Here is a 17,608-nt window from a genome sequence, read left to right on the forward strand (position 1 = left end):
AGCGTCTGCCTGCTCGCTCCAGTGGCTGCCGGCCCCTCCCAGAGTCTGCACGCCCTCCTTCCCCACCCCACCCCCAAACTCCCTCCCAGAGCCTGCACCCCCACCCCACCACCGGTTCCCCCAGCCCCACCCCCGAGCCAGCACCCAGCACCCAAACTCCCAGAGGCAGAACAAGGAATTTTTGTGCCCGAGGCAAGGGCCGGCTCCAGGCTCTTTGGCAGCAGGTCCCTGAGTCCCTGTCGGAGGGAAGGACCTGCCGCCCAGTTGCTGCCAAAGAAGCAGCAGCAGTAGAGCTGCCGCCGAAGCGCCGCTGATCGGGGTAGAGCTGCGCCCCTCCACTTTGCACGCCCGAGGCAAGTGCCTCACTCGCCTCACCCTTGTTACAGCGCTGCAAACTCCATCCCAGAGCCTGCCCCCCAGAACCCCTCCCCCACCCAAACTCCCTCCCAGAGACCAGCCTCTCACCCCTTCTGCACCCAAGCTCCCCCAGAGCCTGCACCCCAGAACCCCTCCCCCACCCAAACTCCCTCCCAGAGACCAGCCTCTCACCCCTTCTGCACCCAAGCTCCCCCAGAGCCTGCACCCCAGAACCCCTCCCCCACCCAAACTCCCTCCCAGAGACCAGCCTCTCACCCCTTCTGCACCCAAACTCCCCCCAGAGCCTGCCCCCCAGAACCCCTCCCCCACCCAAACTCCCTCCCAGAGACCAGCCTCTCACCCCTTCTGCACCCAAACTCCCCCCAGAGCCTGCACCCCTCCTGCACCCCAATCCCCAGCAGGGGGGCAGGGGTTTGAAATGAATTTAAACACTCAGCATTTTCCTGTGCAAATGAATAAAGACCTAGCAGAGCTGTCCAGCAGCTGAAATCAGTTCCAGTCCTCGGCGTCTCTAAGAGGGACACTCAGTAGCTGAGGCATGTGGGACACCTCTGTGGTGAGGACAGGTGAAAAAATGCTGGATTCAATGAAAGCTGAGACCATAGGAGGGGAAGGTGAATGGCAGCACCACACAGGGCCATAACACTCAGACACGGGGCTCCACTGTCACTGCCCCTGTGTTTTCCATTATTTCTATCCTAAGGAACACACCCTCCCCCTCCCCCACACACAACCTTCTCCCCTTGAGCCCAATCCAACCCTCCCCCTCTCCCCCACACACGCCATGGGACACAGCCTCTCGGTGACTCACCCCGATGGGGGCTTGTCTCTGCATCTCCCCAACAGGGGAGCAGAGAGCCGAAAGGGCCACAGGAGACCAATGGAGCTAGGCAGGGATAGAAAAGACTTCCCCTCCCTTCTCTTCTCTTCTCAAGAGTCCCGTTAATCTCACCCATGGGACGTTCCAGCACCGGGTGGGCTCAAAGCACCAACCTTCCCCTCAGCAACGGAAGGGGGGAACCAGCTCTATCACATGGAAGGAGGCTCCCACCTCTGCTGCTGCCATCCTGCAGCCTTTAATATGGATTTGTTTTAGCTAATGCAACCCCCCTCAACCCCTAATCCATCCATGAATCAAGGAGAAAAGACACTCACTCAGGCACCAGAGGTGCAATGGGTTAGTGCCCAGTACTTACAGAGCAGTACTGAGTGGAGTCATGCTGAGGTTGTGAGTTCAAACCTCCCCTACAGCGCTAGTTTCCTTTAAGCAAATGGCTTCTGCCAATCATTTTGTCCTGCAGAAAATACAATTGCAGCTCAGAAGACACCGGGGTCCCCTTGTTTTACAGAGAGCAGGGCAGAGCAGAGTCCACAGATCTACCAGGCTCTGCTCTCCACCAGCCGCCTGTGTCAGGAGGGGTCAGGCAGAGCCCAGAGCACTGCCCCCGACCCCCCCTCAGTCTTTGCTCCCCAAACCACCTGTGTGCTCACCCTCTTCGCTGTGAGACTCAAACCCTGCCTGGCTTTCTCTATGTTGGGGGGGGTTTCATCTGCCGTGTTGATGTGCATGTGGGTCCTGTGTGATTTTGGTGGATGCCTGGCATAGTTTTGTGTGCGTGGGTGTGTGTATGATTTTTGCATGCAGATTGTTTTTTGCTTAGTATTCTTTTGGTATGTGGGTTTTGTGTTTCCTGTTGTGGGCTTTTGCTGTATTTTTGGTGTGGATTTGTTCTTTCTATGTTTTGTGTGGCTTTCCCTTATGGGTATATGCCTCTGTGTGCTGTGTGGGTTCAGTTTTTGTTTATGTCTGTGTGGGCCTGTGCAGTCTGTGATTTTCTCATTCTCTCTGTGTGTGTTTGTCTCTCTGTTTGTATCTTCATGTGTAAATTCACTGGAACTTTTCAAACTCTCCACAGCTTTGCCAATTTTCACCAGGAATTTTACTCATTAACAAATTCTCACTTGTTCCCTACCAGTCGGTGACCATTGCCCCAGGGGCCTGTCAGTCTCTGGGTCCTGATTTCCCATTGACCCTTCCCCCTTCTATTGGGACTGGGAACTAGCCAACCAAAAAAACCCACTCAGTTTTAGTAAAGGGCCAACAGTCCCTTACACAAGCCAGTCTTGTGAGCGTCACCAATGTCCAGAGATGGCAGCACAAGCTGCTCCCATGGTGTAATACACAGGACTCTGAATCCTGTAATCTGAATTCAAATGTCAGTAGGACCTTGTGTTAGTGGGTGGTAAAGATCTGGTGCTCAAAGTGCTTTCCTAGCTCCACCTATATAAGAGTGAATCATTTCCCTCCTGCTGGGTGACTCCTTCCCCACTGGAGCCAGGTCTTTGGTTGGGGTCCAGAAGTGGCTGTGGCTGTCTGGTGGGTGGGATTCTCACTGCTTCACCTGATGCCCCCAAGTTTGGTGCTTGTGGCCACACCTTTCCTCTTGCCCACATGGCACTTGAAGAAAGCAGTGCCAGGGCCAGGCTTGATAGGGAGGCAGAGTCCCAGGCTGGAGCCCAGCACCTCTCCTCCTCTGGGCACCTGGAGCAGAGGCGGCTGGTGCTGACTGCTCCAAGGGAAGGCTTAAAAGCCACAGAGCAACTGAGGGCGGGGCTAGATGAGGGCAGGCCCATGCCTATGTGTGGCCAGCAGACAGGCAACAAGACTCCCGGCCAGCCTGCTCCCTGCTCCCTGCCATGCCAAACCCCCACTGAAGGCCACCCGCAGACCACCATGCGGGGCGGCTGCTGATGCTCTGTGGCCAACATCAGAAGACGGTAGGAAAGCAGGGCCAGCCCCCCTGGTGGAGCCTCTGACTGTTCCCACTCATGGTCCTCACTTTGGCAGTGGGGCAGGAGATTTTTACCCCAAGAGGCTTTTCCCCAGCTGGTGAGAAGCAGAGAAACACCCAGGCTCCCAAGGTGCTATGTAGCAACCCCCCTCCAGCACAGGGACAGGCGCACACTTGGAAGAGGGAAACTGCTCCACACGCTAGCCCGGGCAGCCGCCCATTTTCTTTGGCAAGTCAGGAAGGGCAAAGGCGAGACTGGAAGCACCTGGGGCTCATGCCCCAGCCTTTGTGACACCCAACCCCCAACTCCTTCCCGGGGCTCTAGCTGAAGCCGGAGCATTGGCCTGAGTGGCCAAGAAGAGGTTCCAGCCCCGAAGGGAGCAGGACTTTCAGCACAATGGTAAAACTGCAGCAATACAACCGTAAAGTGACTTGAACTTTCAATCACTTGAGCCAAAGTCAGATATCTTAGTCATTAGACCACGTAGACACGGGAGCAAAGCTACTTCACACACTTCTTTGGAAAAGGTGGACACTGTGTTTCTTGGGTCATCTACTGAGGGGGGGAGGGAGACTCTCTGGGCACAAGAAGTCGAGTTCCCAGCAAGATGTGAGATGTAATTCTATGGAGCCAGGTGAAGGACTTTGGTAGGGAGGCTCAGGCATGGGGAATTGGGGTGCAGCAGACGGACTTGCTGTCTAGGTGCTTAGATTTAGTCTCCCTGAGGAGGAGGAGGAATCCTGCTGACAGGCAGTGGCTGAACAGAAAGAGGAGGGGTTCCTGGGACTTTTTTTGCCTCTCTTTTGCCTGCCTGCTCACTCTTGTGCTGAACGGTGAAAATGTTTCTCAACAAGCCCAGGTAGCTCAGTTGGTAGAGCATCAGGATCTTAATCTGAGGGTCCAGGGTTCAAGCCCCTGTCTGGGCGCTCAGCTTTTAAGTAGCCTTGTGTGCCAGGACCCAAATTCTGTTCACAGCCACAGCTGGATTCCCAGAAGCTGTGGCCATTTCCTGGAAAGGTTCCTTTCCTTAGCAATCGGGAGAGAGGCCACATTCGCAGGAGCAGGCCTAGAACATGCAGTCTCTGGCTGGCAGGAAGCGCTGTGGGGCCAGGTGCTGAGAAAGCCCAGAGGGGGAGGGAAGGGAGAGAGAGAAGCAATGAGGACAGACCATAAGTGTAAGGAGAGTCTGTTCTGGCTATTGTTGGGAACTTCCCTGGATTTTACAAGACCCCAGTGGAATTGGCTGGCGGAAGGATCTGAGTCCCCACCCCCTGACCCAGAGGCTGCCTGACCCCAAGGATGCTCTTTCTACTCTGGTGTGTGGTAGAGTCCTCGTAACCCCAACAAGCTGGGCCCAGGAATCCTGGGGGGTTTGATGACTCCCAATCTTGTCATGATCACTTGAACAGGGCTACAGTGTCTCCACTCTGGGCACTTCCCTGACCCACTCCTCATTGCATGTGCTTCAAGCGAACACCATTTACTACCCAGCAATCAATGTAAAACACAAGGAAAGATGGGAAAGGAAAACACGTCACCCTGTTCTGTGGCGCAGGGAGATCACAACCAGCGTCTCTGGAGGGTCAGGGCAGGTCACAGTCTCTCCCTCACATGTCCCAGGCCTCCTCCCCAGGTCCTGGCTGTGCTGCAGGGACACCACGGGCTGGACACTTGCTCTGGCAGTGGCCACATGCTCTAGGGACAGGCCCCTTGTTCCCAATGTCTGCCACCCACATAGAGCTGGTCCCATGGTGTAATGGGCAGCACTCAGGACTTTCAATCCTGCAATCTGAGTTCAAATGTCAGTGGGACCTCCTGGAGATATGTGATTTTGCTGCAAACCCCTGGAGCTCAATGTGCTTGGCTACCCTCTCTCAGGATGAACTAGAGTGAGGTTTTCCCTCCTGCTGGGTGACTGATGCCCACTGGAGATAGGTCTTTGGTCTGGCTGGTTCAATGAGCTTAACAGTCTGGCTAGAGAGTCCTGTGGGTTGATCATATGGTTGTTTCTCACTGCTTCACCTGATGCCCACAACTTTGGTCCCTGTACCTGCAGCTGCCACACTCTTCCTCTTGCCCATATGGCATTTAAAGGAAGGAGGGCCAGGGCCAGGCTTCATAGTCAGGGCTAGGCAGGAGGGAGGCAGAGTCCCAGGCTGGAGCCCAACACACCTCTCCTCCTCTGGGCACCTAGAGCAGAGGCAGCTGGTGCTGACAGATCCAAGGGAAGGTTTAAAAGCCACAGAGCAACCAAGGGCAGGGCAAGAGGAGGGGAGAACCATGCCTATGCGTGGCCAGCAGACAGCCACAGAGACACCCAGCCAGGCTGCTCCCTGCTCCCTGGCATGCCAAACCCCCAGTGAAAACCACCCACAGACCAGCATGTGGGGCGGCTGCTGATGCTCTGTGGCCAACATCAGAAGATGGTAGGAAAGCAGGGCCAGCCCCCCTGGTGGGGCCTCTTACCGTTCCCACTCACGGTGCTCACTTGGGCAGTGGGGCAGGAGATTTTACCCCAAGAGGCTTTTCCCCAGCTGGCGAGAAGCAGAGAAACACCCAGGCTCCCAAGGTGCTATGTAGCAACCCCCTCAAGCACAGGGACAGGCGCACACTTGGAAGAGGGAAACTGCTCCACACTCTAGCCCGGGCAGCCTCCCATTTTCTTTGGCAAGTCAGGAAGGGCAAAGGCAAGACTGGAAGCACCTGGGGCTCATGCCCCAGCCTTTGTGACACCCACCCCCCAACTCCTTCCTGGGGCTCTAGCTGAAGGCAGAGCATTGGCCTGAGCGGCCAAGAAGAGGTTCCAGCCCTGAAGGGAGCAGGACTTTCAGCACAAAGGTAAAACTGCACAAGCACAACCACGAAGGGACTCGAACCCTCAATCTCCTGATCCGAAGTCAGACATTAGGCCATGTGGTCACAGGAACAAAACCTTTCCTCTACTGAATGGGGCCGAGACTCTCTGGGCACAAGAAGTCGAGTTCCCAGCGAGATGTGAGACAATTCTCTGGAGCCAGGTACAGGACTTTGGCAGGGAGGCTCAGGCATGAGGGATTGGGATGCAGCGGACAGACCAGCTGTCTAGGTGCTTAGATTTGGTCTCACTGAGGAGAAGGAGGAATCCTGCTGATAGGCAGTGGCTGTGGAGAAAAAGTGGGATGTCCAGGCTGCTCCGGTCTCCTTCTTCCAGCTCCTCATCTGGCTGAGCTGCTCCACCAGCCTGGACAAGTCCTCTGCATGCTCAGCAAATAGCCCAAGAGCCATTTCTGCCCAAACCTGTGCTGGGGGGTGAGCTTCTGTCTTCCCTGTCCCATGTGCCCTAGAACAGACCTCTAGATTGAGAGAGACAGTCAAGAACTATTAAGGCTAAGATTATATAAATGGCGTCACAGAAACTGTGACTTTCAGAGATCTCAGTGACATTTTCCACCTCAGCCCTGGGGCAGCAAGACTGGAGCTGTCGGCCGGTGGGGGCCTCACAGCTATCAGCCACCAGTGGCGGAAGGGGCTCCCACAGGCCCATGCCACCACGGATGGACCCCACAGCTCCCAGCTACTGTGAGTGGATCCCAGAGCTCCCAGCCACCACATGGGACAGGGGGACCCTGGAGCTCCCAGTGGGGTGACTGGGTTATAAAGTCCGGTCAGCGGTGCTGCGGGGCTCAGGCAGGCTGGTCCCTACGTGTCCTAGGGCACCGCGCTGTGCCCTGGAAGTGGCCAGTAGGTCCCCCCTGCTGCACCGCTGACCAGGAGCCACCTGAGGTAAGTCTGCACCCCAACCCCTTGCCCCAGCCCTGAACCCCCCGAAACCCAGAGCCCCCTCTTGCACCCCAGAGCCCTCACCCCTCTGCACTTCAACCTCTTGCCCCAGCCCAGAGCTTCCTCCCACACCTGGAACCCCTCATCTCTGTCCTCACCCCAGAGCCATCACCACATCCTGGACCCCAACCCCCTGTCTCAACTCACAGCCCCCTCCTGCACTCTGAATCCCTCGTCCCCACCCTGCAGCCTGGAGCCCCCTCCTCCACCCCAAACCCCTCATCTCCCCACAGCTCCCACAGGCAGACCCTGGAGCTCCCAGCAGCCATGGGTGGCCGGGGAGCCCCCCCAGCCCCACCCCACTGCGTACGGACCCTGCAGCTCCTACGAGTGACCCCAGAGCTCCCAGCCGCTGTGGATGGACCCAGGGTTTCCCAACAGGCCTTGATGGCGGGAGGACCCCGCAGCCCCACGTCATCGCTCACAGACCCTGCAGCGCCGCAGCCCCGGGAGCTCCCGGCCGCCCCGGGCAGGAGAGGAGCCCCCGGCGCTCAGACATCGCAGGCAGAGCCGGGAGCTCCCAGTCACCGGGGGGGTGAGGAGAAGCCGCAGCCCCGGGAGCTCCCGGCCGCCCCGGGCAGGAGAGGAGCCCCCGGCGCTCAGACACCGCAGGCAGAGCCCGGAGCTCCCAGTCACCGGGGGGGGGGGGTGAGGAGAAGCCGCAGCCCCGGGAGCTCCCGGCCGCCCCAGGCAGGAGAGGAGCCCCCGGCGCTCAGACACCGCAGGCAGAGCCCGGAGCTCCCAGTCACCGGGGGTGGGGGTGGTGAGGAGAAGCCGCAGCCCCGGGAGCTCCCGGCCGCCCCAGGCAGGAGAGGAGCCCCGGCGCTCAGACACCGCAGGCAGAGCCCGGAGCTCCCAGTCACCGGGGTGAGGAGAAGCCGCAGCCCGGAGCTCCCGGCCGCCCGGGCAGGAGAGGAGCCCCAGCGCTCAGACACCGCAGGCAGAGCCCGGAGCTCCCAGTCACCGGGGTGAGGAGAAGCCGCAGCCCGGGAGCTCCCGGCCGCCCGGGCAGGAGAGGAGCCCCGGCGCTCAGACACCGCAGGCAGAGCCCGGAGCTCCCAGTCACCGCGGGGGTGAGGAGGAGCCGCAGCCCGGGACCTCCCGGCCGCCCCAGGCAGGAGAGGAGCCCCCGGCGCTCAGACACCGCAGGCTGTGCCGGGAGCTCCCAGTCACCGGGCGGGGGGGGGGGTGAGGAGGAGCCGCAGCCCCGGGACCCCCCGGCCGCCCCGGGCAGGAGAGGAGCCCCCGGCGCTCAGACACCGCAGGCAGAGCCCGGAGCTCCCAGTCACCGGGGGGGGGGGGGGTGAGGAGGAGCCGCAGCCCCGGGGCCCCCCGGCCGGCCCGGGCAGGAGTGGAGCCCCCGGCGCGCCGACGCCGCAGGCCGAGCCGGGAGCTCCCAGTCACCGGGGTGAGGAGAAGCCGCAGCCCCGGGCGCTCCCGGCCGCCCCGGGCCGGAGAGGAGCCCGCGGCGCTCTGACACCGCAGGCCGAGCCCGGAGCTCCCAGTCACCGGGGGGGGGGGGGCGGGGGGGGGAGGAGAAGCCGCAGCCCCGGGAGCTCCCGGCCGCCCCGGGCAGGAGAGGAGCCCCCGGCGCTCAGACACCGCAGGCAGAGCCGGGAGCTCCCAGTCACCGGGGGTGGGGGGGGTGAGGAGAAGCCGCAGCCCCGGGAGCTTTCCCCAGAGTGTTTCTCTGCTTCTCGCCAGCTGGGGAAAAGCCTCTTGGGGTAAAATCTCCTGCCCCACTGCCAAAGTGAGCACCTTGAGTGGGAACGGTAAGAGGCCCCACCAGGGGGGCTGGCCCTGATTTCCGACCATCTTCTGATGTTGGCCACAAAGCATCAGCAGCTGGTTGTGGGTGGTTTTCAGTGGGGGTTCGGCATGCCAGGGAGCAGGGAGCAGCCTGGCTGGGTGTCTCTGTGGCCGTCTGCTGGCCACGCATAGGCATGGTTCTCCCCTCCTCTTGCCCTGCCCTTGGTTGCTCTGTGGCTTTTAAACCTTCCCTTGGATCTGTCAGCACCAGCTGCCTCTGCTCCAGGTGCCCAGAGGAGGAGAGGTGTGTTGGGCTCCAGCCTGGGACTCTGCCTCCCTCCTGCCTTTCCCTGACTATGAAACCTGGCCCTGACACTCCTTTCTTCAAGCGCCATGTGGGCAAGAGGAAAAGTGTGGTAGAAAGCACAAGGGCCAAACTTGTGGGCATCAGAAATCCCAAACACCCAGTCAAACCATAGCCACTTCTAGACCCCATTCCAACCAAAGACCTGGCTCCAGTGGGTATGAGTCACTCAGCACAAGGTAAACAACTCATTTTTATACAGCTGGAGATAGGAAAGCGCTTGGATCTCCAGGGATTTACCACAAGGTCCCACTGAGATTTGAACTCAGATTTCAGCATGCCAACCATTACACCATGGGACCAGCTTGTGCTAGTTTCTCTGAACATTGGTGACCCTATCATAGAATACCAGGGTTGGAAGGGACCTCAGGAGGTATCTAGTCCAACCCCCTGCTCAAAGCAGGGCCAATCCACAGACAGATTTTTCTCCCAGATCCCTAAATGGCCCCCTCAAGGACTAAGCTCACAACCCTGGGTTTAGCTGGCCAATAGTCAAACCACTGAGATCTTCCTTTCTCACAGGGCCGGCTTGTGTAAGGGGACTGTTGGCCCTTTACTAAAACTGAGTGGGGTTTTTTTTGTTGGCTAGTTCCCAGTCCCACTAGAAGGGGGAAGGGTCAATGGGAAATCAGGACCCTGAGACTGACAGGCCCCTGGGGCAATGGTCACCAACTGGTAGGGAACAAGTGAGAATTTGTTAATGAGTAAAATTCCTGGTGAAAATTGGCAAAGCTGTGGAGAGTTTGAAAAGTTCCAGTGAATTTACACATGAAGATACAAACAGAGAGACAAATAGAGAGAAAAAGAACATCACAGACTGCACAGGCCCACACAGACATAAACAAAACCAAACCCACACAGCACACAGAGCCATATACACATAAGGGAAAGCCACACAAAACATAGAACAAATCCACACCAAAAAGTACAGTGTCTTCTGAGCTGCAATTGTATTTTCTGCAGGGCAAAATGATTGGCAGAAGCCATTTGCTTAAAGGAAACTAGGGCTGTAGGTGAGGTTTGAACTCACAAGCTCAGCATCACTCCACTCAGCACTGCTCTGTAAGTACTGGGCACTAACCCATTGCACCCCTGGACCCTGTTTTCAGGAGCTTGTCTCCATTTTTCATGGATGTATTGGGGGTTGCATTAGCTAAAACAAATCCATATTAAAGGCTGCAGGATGGCAGCAGCAGAGGTGGGGAGTCTCCTTCCATGTGATAGAGCTGGTTCCCCCTTCCGTTGCTGAGGGGAAGGTTGGTGCTTTGAGCCCACCCGGTGCTGTAACGTCCCATGGGTGAGATTAACGGGACTCTTGGGAAGGGAAGGGAAGGGAGGGGAAGTCTTTTCTATCCCTGCCTAGCTCCATTGGTCTCCTGTGGCCCTTTCGGCTCTCTGCTCCCCTGCTGGGGAGATGCAGAGACAAGCCCCCATCTGGGTGAGTCACCGAGAGGCTGTGTCCCATGGCGTGTGTGGGGGAGGGGGAGGATGGGGCTCAAGGGGAGAAGGTTGTGTGTGACAATGGGGAGGGGGAGGGTGTGTTCCTTAGGATAGAAATGATGGAAAACACAGGGGCAGTGACAGTGAAGCCCCGTGTCTGAGTGTTATGACCCTGTGTGGTGCTGCCGTTCACCTTCCCCTCCTATGGGCTCAGCTTTCATTGAATCCAGCATTTTTTCACCTGTCCTCACCACAGAGGTGTCCCACACGCCTCAGCTACGGAGTGTCCCTCTTAGAGACGCTGAGACTGGAACTGATTTCAGCTGCTGGGCAGCTCTGCTAGGTCTTTATTCATTTGCACAGGAAAATGCTGAGTGTTTAAATTCATTTCAAGCCCCCTGCCCCCATTCAGCGAATTCCTGAGCATACTGGAGATGGGTCTGGAAATCGATTTTCATTCAAAAAAGTTTTTAAAGGGAATCACTTGGATTGGAACTAGGAAGCACTTACCCTGCAGGGAAACATTCACCCACTGACCTACCCTCACAACAGAGAGTGTCCTGTATAGGCCAGAGCAGGAACAGTTTTTAACCTGGGGGTTAGTAAACTTTCTCTCTGTACAAACACCACAGCTTACAAACTCCCCACCCCCGCTCTGTCTCACCAGAGCACAACAACAACTCTCCTTGGGGCACACACAGCTCCCCAGCTCCCTGCCCGTCAGTCTCTCCAGCATTGCTCCAATCCCTTAAAGCAGGGTCTCAACCTCAATTTACCTTAGGGCCAGGGCCAGTCCTCCAGTCCTCCCAGTGGGCCAATAATGTCACTCACACCGCCCAGACCCCGCCCCCCAAAACTCCGCCCCTCACCTGCCTAAGGCTCTGGGAGGGAGTTTGGGTGGGGGGAGGAGGTCTAGGGTTCAGGCCCTGGGTTGGGGCTGGGGATTGGGGTTCAGGAGGGGTGCAGGCTCTGGGGGGAGTTTGGGTGGGGGGAGGAGATCTAGGGTGCAGGCCCTGGGTTGGGGATTGGGGTGCAGGAGGGGTGTAGGCTCTGGGAGGGAGTTTGGGGAGAGGAGGGGGTATGTGGGGAGGGGGTGGTGGTGCAGGCTCAGGAAGGGGGTCAGAGGTGTGGCGCTGACCTGGGGCTCCAAGGCAGGGCAGGCTGGGGGGCCTCCGTGTGCTGCTGCCCCCAGGCATCACCCCCACAGCGTCCCATTGGCCACAGGGGTGAAAAGGCAGGGGAAGCGTGCGGAGGCACAGACTCCCTGCCATGGGGAGGGGCCGGCAGCCACTGGAGCGAGCAGGCAGACACTGCTCAGCTCCGCTGCACTGACGGGGCCCCTGGGGGGAGCCCCTGTGGGCGGCAGGTGGGGCCAAGGGAGTGACCTGGTCCCAAAACTGCTGGAGCCCCACGGGCGAGACCTGGGAACCAGGGCTGCCAGCCAGACAAACACCTTTAAGAGGAGGCGTCCCTCTCCCTGTCACAAACTGATCTTCCTCCTTCCGTTCAGTGACAGCCTGAATTGTTCCTTATCCCGGCAGAGCCAGAGGACTGAAAGCAGCAACATCAAACCCCTGTGTAGCTCGCAGGAATGGACATAAACACTCCCTGGTATCTGAGGAGAGGTTTAGCTTTGCCCTTGGTCAACTACAAGGCAAAAGGGAAAGGAGGTGGTGCCAGGTATAAAGAGTGAAACACGACACATCATAGTTATGCCCACGGTGGCTGCAAAATCTTTTGATGTACTTCTTCTTATCAGCAGTGTATTGTTTTCTCTGGAGCCTAGGCCTTGACCAAGACGTTTGTACCTTGATAAAATAATCGACTGCCCCTGGTGAAGGCAATGGACTTGCACTCACTGGGGTGTCCCTACACAGGTACAAGTACTAACAACAGTGGCTGCCTTTTAGCCATAGATTTTAATCAGGGCAATAAATTGATACAAACCCCTGTTAAATAATTTCTCAGCCCGAGTCCTTCACCCACATTCCCTAGAGCATTGGGCCACCATGTGGACGTTACATTTCTGACCTCAGTTTCACACAAAGACAAAATTTCCTTTGCACAGATCCATGAACAGTGAAACCTCCCTGTGTCTCTGGTCTGAGCCAGGACATTCGATTCCAGTGAACCCTTCTCTCCTGCAATGGTGATGGTCAGACAGAGGGGACGTGGCACCTGCATCCCTGCCAGGGAGATATTGGCTCAGCTCTTTCTTTCTGCTGCTGTTGTTAGTCCATGAAACATCAAGGGTAGAATGCAAGGCTGAGTTCATGCACCAGCCCCCTGAAAAAATTTCAGTGCCCCAGAGAAATCCTGCCGGCTGCTATTGGAACGATGTGCTGGAGATTTGACTAGGAAAGGGACTGTCTGAATTGTCAGAGTGGGGAATGAACAACAATCTACAGCAATGTCATTCACACAAACACACTCTCATCCTGCTCCAGCCAGAAGGGAAATGGGCAGGAATTCTCGCTGTTCAGCCAAGGACACACTTACACTGATGCGCAGCCGTGAGTGTGCTGGGGAAGCTGGTCTGAGCAATTTGAAGTGACAATTCAGTGAGAACAGAATCATCATGTAGTGGAACAGATGTATACCAAGTAGTTGTGGCCGAGTGGTTAAGGCGATGGGCTAGAAATCCATTGGGGTTTCCCTGCGCACGTTCAAATCCTGCCAACTATGCTGTTGTTATTATTGTACTCTTAGTACCTGAGCATCCACAGTGTGAACTGGAGCCAGATCTACTTTCACTCTGTCTACACTTAAAACGCTGCTGTGGCACTGCTATAGCACTTTGGAGTAGACGGTGACTGGAGGGATTTTCCCATCCCTGTAATAGCTGCATGGACAGAACAATTCTTCCTTTTCTTTAGCACTATCTAACCCGGGCTTAGGTCACATTAACAATATGTGTTTGTGGGGGGGTCACACCCTGAGAGACGTCGCTCTGCCAGTTCAGTGCCCAGTGTACACCAGCCCTTAGATCCCTCTTGGTATTTCAATGCAGGCACTGACCTGTGAGAGGAAAACATCAGCTCACAAACACAGAGACTGAATTTCCCACATTTAATCTCGCTGCACTTTCCAGAAAGTCACAAAATTCAATTCATTCTTGCTAGGACAGAGAAAAAATAATTGATACTAAGTTTTTGGCTTGATTAAATAAAATTAAGTGTTTAATTAATATAGTAAAAATCTGTACTGATTCCTCTAACACCATAGCGTGAAATAGGAACAGAGACAAATCTTGTCAGTGATGACTAATTTCACAAATGATCTTCCCATTATTAATTTCCACATTGCCCCTATTGGAGGTCTGGGCATCTCCAGTGTCATTGCTCTGCGTTCACCTTCCCCTAGAATTGTTCTCGGACATTCGACTTCCTCTGCGGCATGGGGCTCGGGTCACTTGCTGGAGGATTCCCTGCACCTTGAGGTCTTTAAGCCACAATTTGAGGACTTCAATAACGCAGACATAGGTTAGGGGTTTGTTACAGGAGTGGGTGAGTGAGATTCTGTGGCCTGTATTGTGCAGGTGGTCAGACTAGATGATCATAATGGTCCCTTCTGACCTTAAGTCTATGAATCTAGTCCCAAATTTGGAAAACTGTGCAGTTCAGAATGTGAATAGTGACCCCGTCTCCTTCCTGCACCTGCTCTACATTGCTCCACAGCAGCTTCTCTACCTGCAGTCACCCCAGCACTGCAGTGCAGCCGCCCAGGGTTCAGCAGGGGCCCCTGGCAAGGACCATGAATGCAGCTAACAGCCCGGTGTGCCTGGCCCTGAGGCAGCTGTAAAAAAACAACACTCCCCCCAGAAGTACAGAGACTGAATTCCTTAACTTTAACATCATGACCCCCTGTAGAAAGCCACACGTGTCAATTGTATTTTCACAGGGAGATGCAAAAATCAAGTGACCAATTTTTAAGTTGAGTAAATAAAGTTGAGGAGATAGTTATTAACCTCACAAAAATATACTAAAGATCCCTCAACATAACACCTGAAGGTGAAATATGAACAGAGACAAACCTTGTCAGCAAAGGCTCATTTCCCAAACGATCCTCAAAATGTTACTAATTCCTACCCCTCCTCCACAGGAGCTCTGTGCAGTGTCACTCTTCTGCAGGCAGCTTCCCATTCAATGCTGTTGTGGGACATTCCCAGGCCTGGAAATGTACCAATGACAGAATTTGAAGAGCAAACCTGGCTCCCTGCACCAGGCGGGATTTGAGTGTTTCGTCCCTGTCACTTAGTCTTTGTCAATAGTACAGACGCCAGGGGCAGGACTCCAGGCTCTGCTTGAGGGATCCTGGCACAGGGGCTGGGGGGGGAGAAAGGATGGTAGATTCTGACCTGGAGAGGAGGTAATAAGTGAGGGTCCCCAGGGCTTGAATTCTACATTTCACAGGCCAAATGAGGGGGTGACACTACTTGGTTAATGAAAACCAGAGCTCCAGGTGAGGTTTGAACTCACAACCTCAGCATAGCTCCTCTCAGCACTGCTCTATAAGTACTGTGCGCTAACCAATTGTGCCACTGGAGCACCTCTTAATTTGGGTTCTCTGAGACTCCTAGGTTGATACAGGCGACGGGTGACCCCAAAACATTCTCAGTGGAGCTGAGAGCAGGTAGCGACAAGTGTTGTACTTGGTGGGGTGGATTCTTCTTAAGGCTTCCAGGCACCATTTGACCCTTTTGTTCTTCCCTGTGTAATAACAGAGCTGGTTAAGACTCAATGGAGAGTCTTGCTGCAGACCAACAGGTCTGAAATCACTGGTAACCAGCTCTAAGCATTAGTCCTGCTTTGGGACAGTGTCTCTCATGCAACAAACTGCCCAGTCTGCGCTAGCAGTGAGGCTCCCTCACTAACAGCTGAAATCAGGGAGAGCTGTGTGAAGTGCAGGGCCCCAGGGGTGCCTGAACAGGGGGGAACAACACCCCAGGTGCCCAGAGGAGGAGAGGGGCTGGGCTCCAGCCTGGGACTCTGCCTCCCTCCTGCCTTTCCCTGACTGTGAAGCCTGGCCCTGGCCCTCCTTCCTTTAAGTGCCAGGTGGGCAAGAGGAAGAGTGTGGCAGCTGCAGGGACCAAAGTTGTGGACATCAGGTGAAGCAGCAAGAAACCCAACGTCAAGTCATCCCGCAGGAATCTCTAGCCAGACTGTTAAGTTCCGGGACCCCCAACCGATAGCCGCCCATTGAACCAGCCAGACCAGAGACCTATCTCCAGTGGGCATCAGTCACCCAGCAGGAGAGAAAAACCTCACTCTAGTTGACCCTGAGAGAAGGTAGCCAAACACATTGAGCTCCAGGGCTTTGTAGCAAAGCAACATATCACCAGGAGGTCCCACTGAGATTTGAACTCAGATTCCAGGATTCAAAGTCCTAAGTGCTGCCCATTACACCATGGGACCTGCTGCTGTTTCATTTTTTAGACCCCTGTGACTCTCAGCTGGCTGGTTTGCACTCTGCACTTATTGCTTCCCACCAGCGGCTTCCTCTCGCAGGACTCTCTCTCCTCCTCCAGCGACTATAGTCCTGCACTACCGGATCCATGGGTCCTGCCCTGAGACCCCACATCCCCCTGCTTTGTCTCCGTTCCCTGCAGGCTGCAAAAATGTCAGGGGAGGCCGCCCCTCCCTTCACTCGGTGCTCCCGCTCATATCAGCCAACTGCAGCCTCATCTCCTGGATCTCGGCCAGCTGTCGCTTGGTCCGATCATACTGTCACACGTTGACTGTCTCCCCTGCCTGGATGGTCTTGTGGAAATCCCACAGGCGACGCTGCAGGACTTGGAACCACTGGTTTCTTAAATGTTGTGGTGTTTGCCCGACTGCCGGAACAAAGCCACCAACTCCTCCCTCACCGACTCCCACCAATCCCCCTGGTAACCACAGAACCCTCTGATGCTTTCCCGTTCTGCCAACACCTCCAGGCCTCGCCCCCCTGCTCCTTTATCTTGCAAGCTCTGGATGTTCAGCTTCCAATATCCTCTGCCCTGGGTCAAGGAATTGCCCACATTGAGCACACGGTGAGAGCTGCGTGATCCGAACTGTCCATTGGCACCACCCTGCACTGGGCTGTCGACGTGCTCTCCTTCACGGAAATCCGGTCCGTGCGACTCCTGGCCTGTCCCCGCAGAAAGGTGTATCCCCTCTGCGGCTGGTGTGAGCTCGGGTCAGAGGAATAGGATGTTACTGCCCACCCTCCACTGGTTCACTGTGGAGAAACACGTCCTCTAAGCTGACCTCGCTACAGACCTGCGCCAGGTAGTGCTCATCATAGAAGAGTTTCCTCTGACCATCAGGAAAACAGGACCAGCAGTCCTCAGGCCGGTGCAACAATTGAAATCCCCCCTGACACCAAACACCGTGCGGTCCAGAGGAAGGGAGCCAGTTCCTTCCATAGAACTTTCCTTTCACGCCTTAATTGGGGACCAAACACACTAATATAGCCAGAACCAGTGCTGCAGAGCACAAAGCCCACCAGTAATGCTCTCCCTGGTCAGAGCTCCAGCCCCTTCTGTACTCGCACCATGAATGTGAAGAACAAGACTCCAACCCCATCATTCTTCCCTGGCCTGGAGGACCAGAGAGATGGGCCCTTCCACCAATCACCATCAAGCTACCCTAGAGTTGTTAATGTGCATTTTATGAACACCCACCGTGTCCAAGTCACTGAACATCAAGTGCCTCCTCCTGGGCCCCCAAATCCCTTCCACCTTCCCATTTTCACAGATGCCCCTTCCAGGGTACTGCCCTTGCTCAGCTGCACAGAGGAGTTTTCATCCCCTATACCTGCCTGTCACTGCCCAGCAGCCCTCTGGCACCATTCCTGAGGGCCACCCTGCCTCACTCTCTTCCTGCCATATTGGGTCCACCAATAACTCATGTAGGAGAGACAGCTCCCGTCCCTCATTGTTAAAGGTCAGGTGGGCCAACTAGGGGCAGAATCCTAGTATCTTTTCCTACTGCAGAGCCCAAGCTCAGGGACTCACCTTGGGTGCAGGAACTGCTGTGCTCCCAGAAAACAAGCCACCACTGTGCAAAGAGAGATGAACGGGCC

At 56.0% G+C, this 17,608-nt stretch overlaps 3 non-coding genes across 3 annotated transcripts; 1 reads left to right on the top strand and 2 right to left on the bottom strand.

Moving 5' to 3' along the window:
- The first annotated feature begins 4,024 nt into the window (after nucleotides 1-4,024).
- On the top strand, nucleotides 4,025-4,097 carry TRNAK-CUU. Its single transcript has one exon. It is a non-coding gene; the product is annotated as a tRNA-Lys (tRNA).
- A 10,899-nt stretch (nucleotides 4,098-14,996) lies between these two features.
- Nucleotides 14,997-15,090, bottom strand: TRNAI-UAU. The gene is made up of 2 exons: nucleotides 15,053-15,090; nucleotides 14,997-15,032 (listed from the first exon to the last, which is right to left on the bottom strand). It is a non-coding gene; the product is annotated as a tRNA-Ile (tRNA).
- Nucleotides 15,091-15,885: 795 nt separating this feature from the next.
- On the bottom strand, nucleotides 15,886-15,957 carry TRNAQ-UUG. Its single transcript has one exon. It is a non-coding gene; the product is annotated as a tRNA-Gln (tRNA).
- Nucleotides 15,958-17,608: the final 1,651 nt, after the last annotated feature.

The sequence above is a fragment of the Mauremys reevesii genome, unplaced genomic scaffold, assembly GCF_016161935.1.
Source record: "Mauremys reevesii isolate NIE-2019 unplaced genomic scaffold, ASM1616193v1 Contig77, whole genome shotgun sequence".
NCBI lineage: Eukaryota > Metazoa > Chordata > Testudines > Geoemydidae > Mauremys > Mauremys reevesii.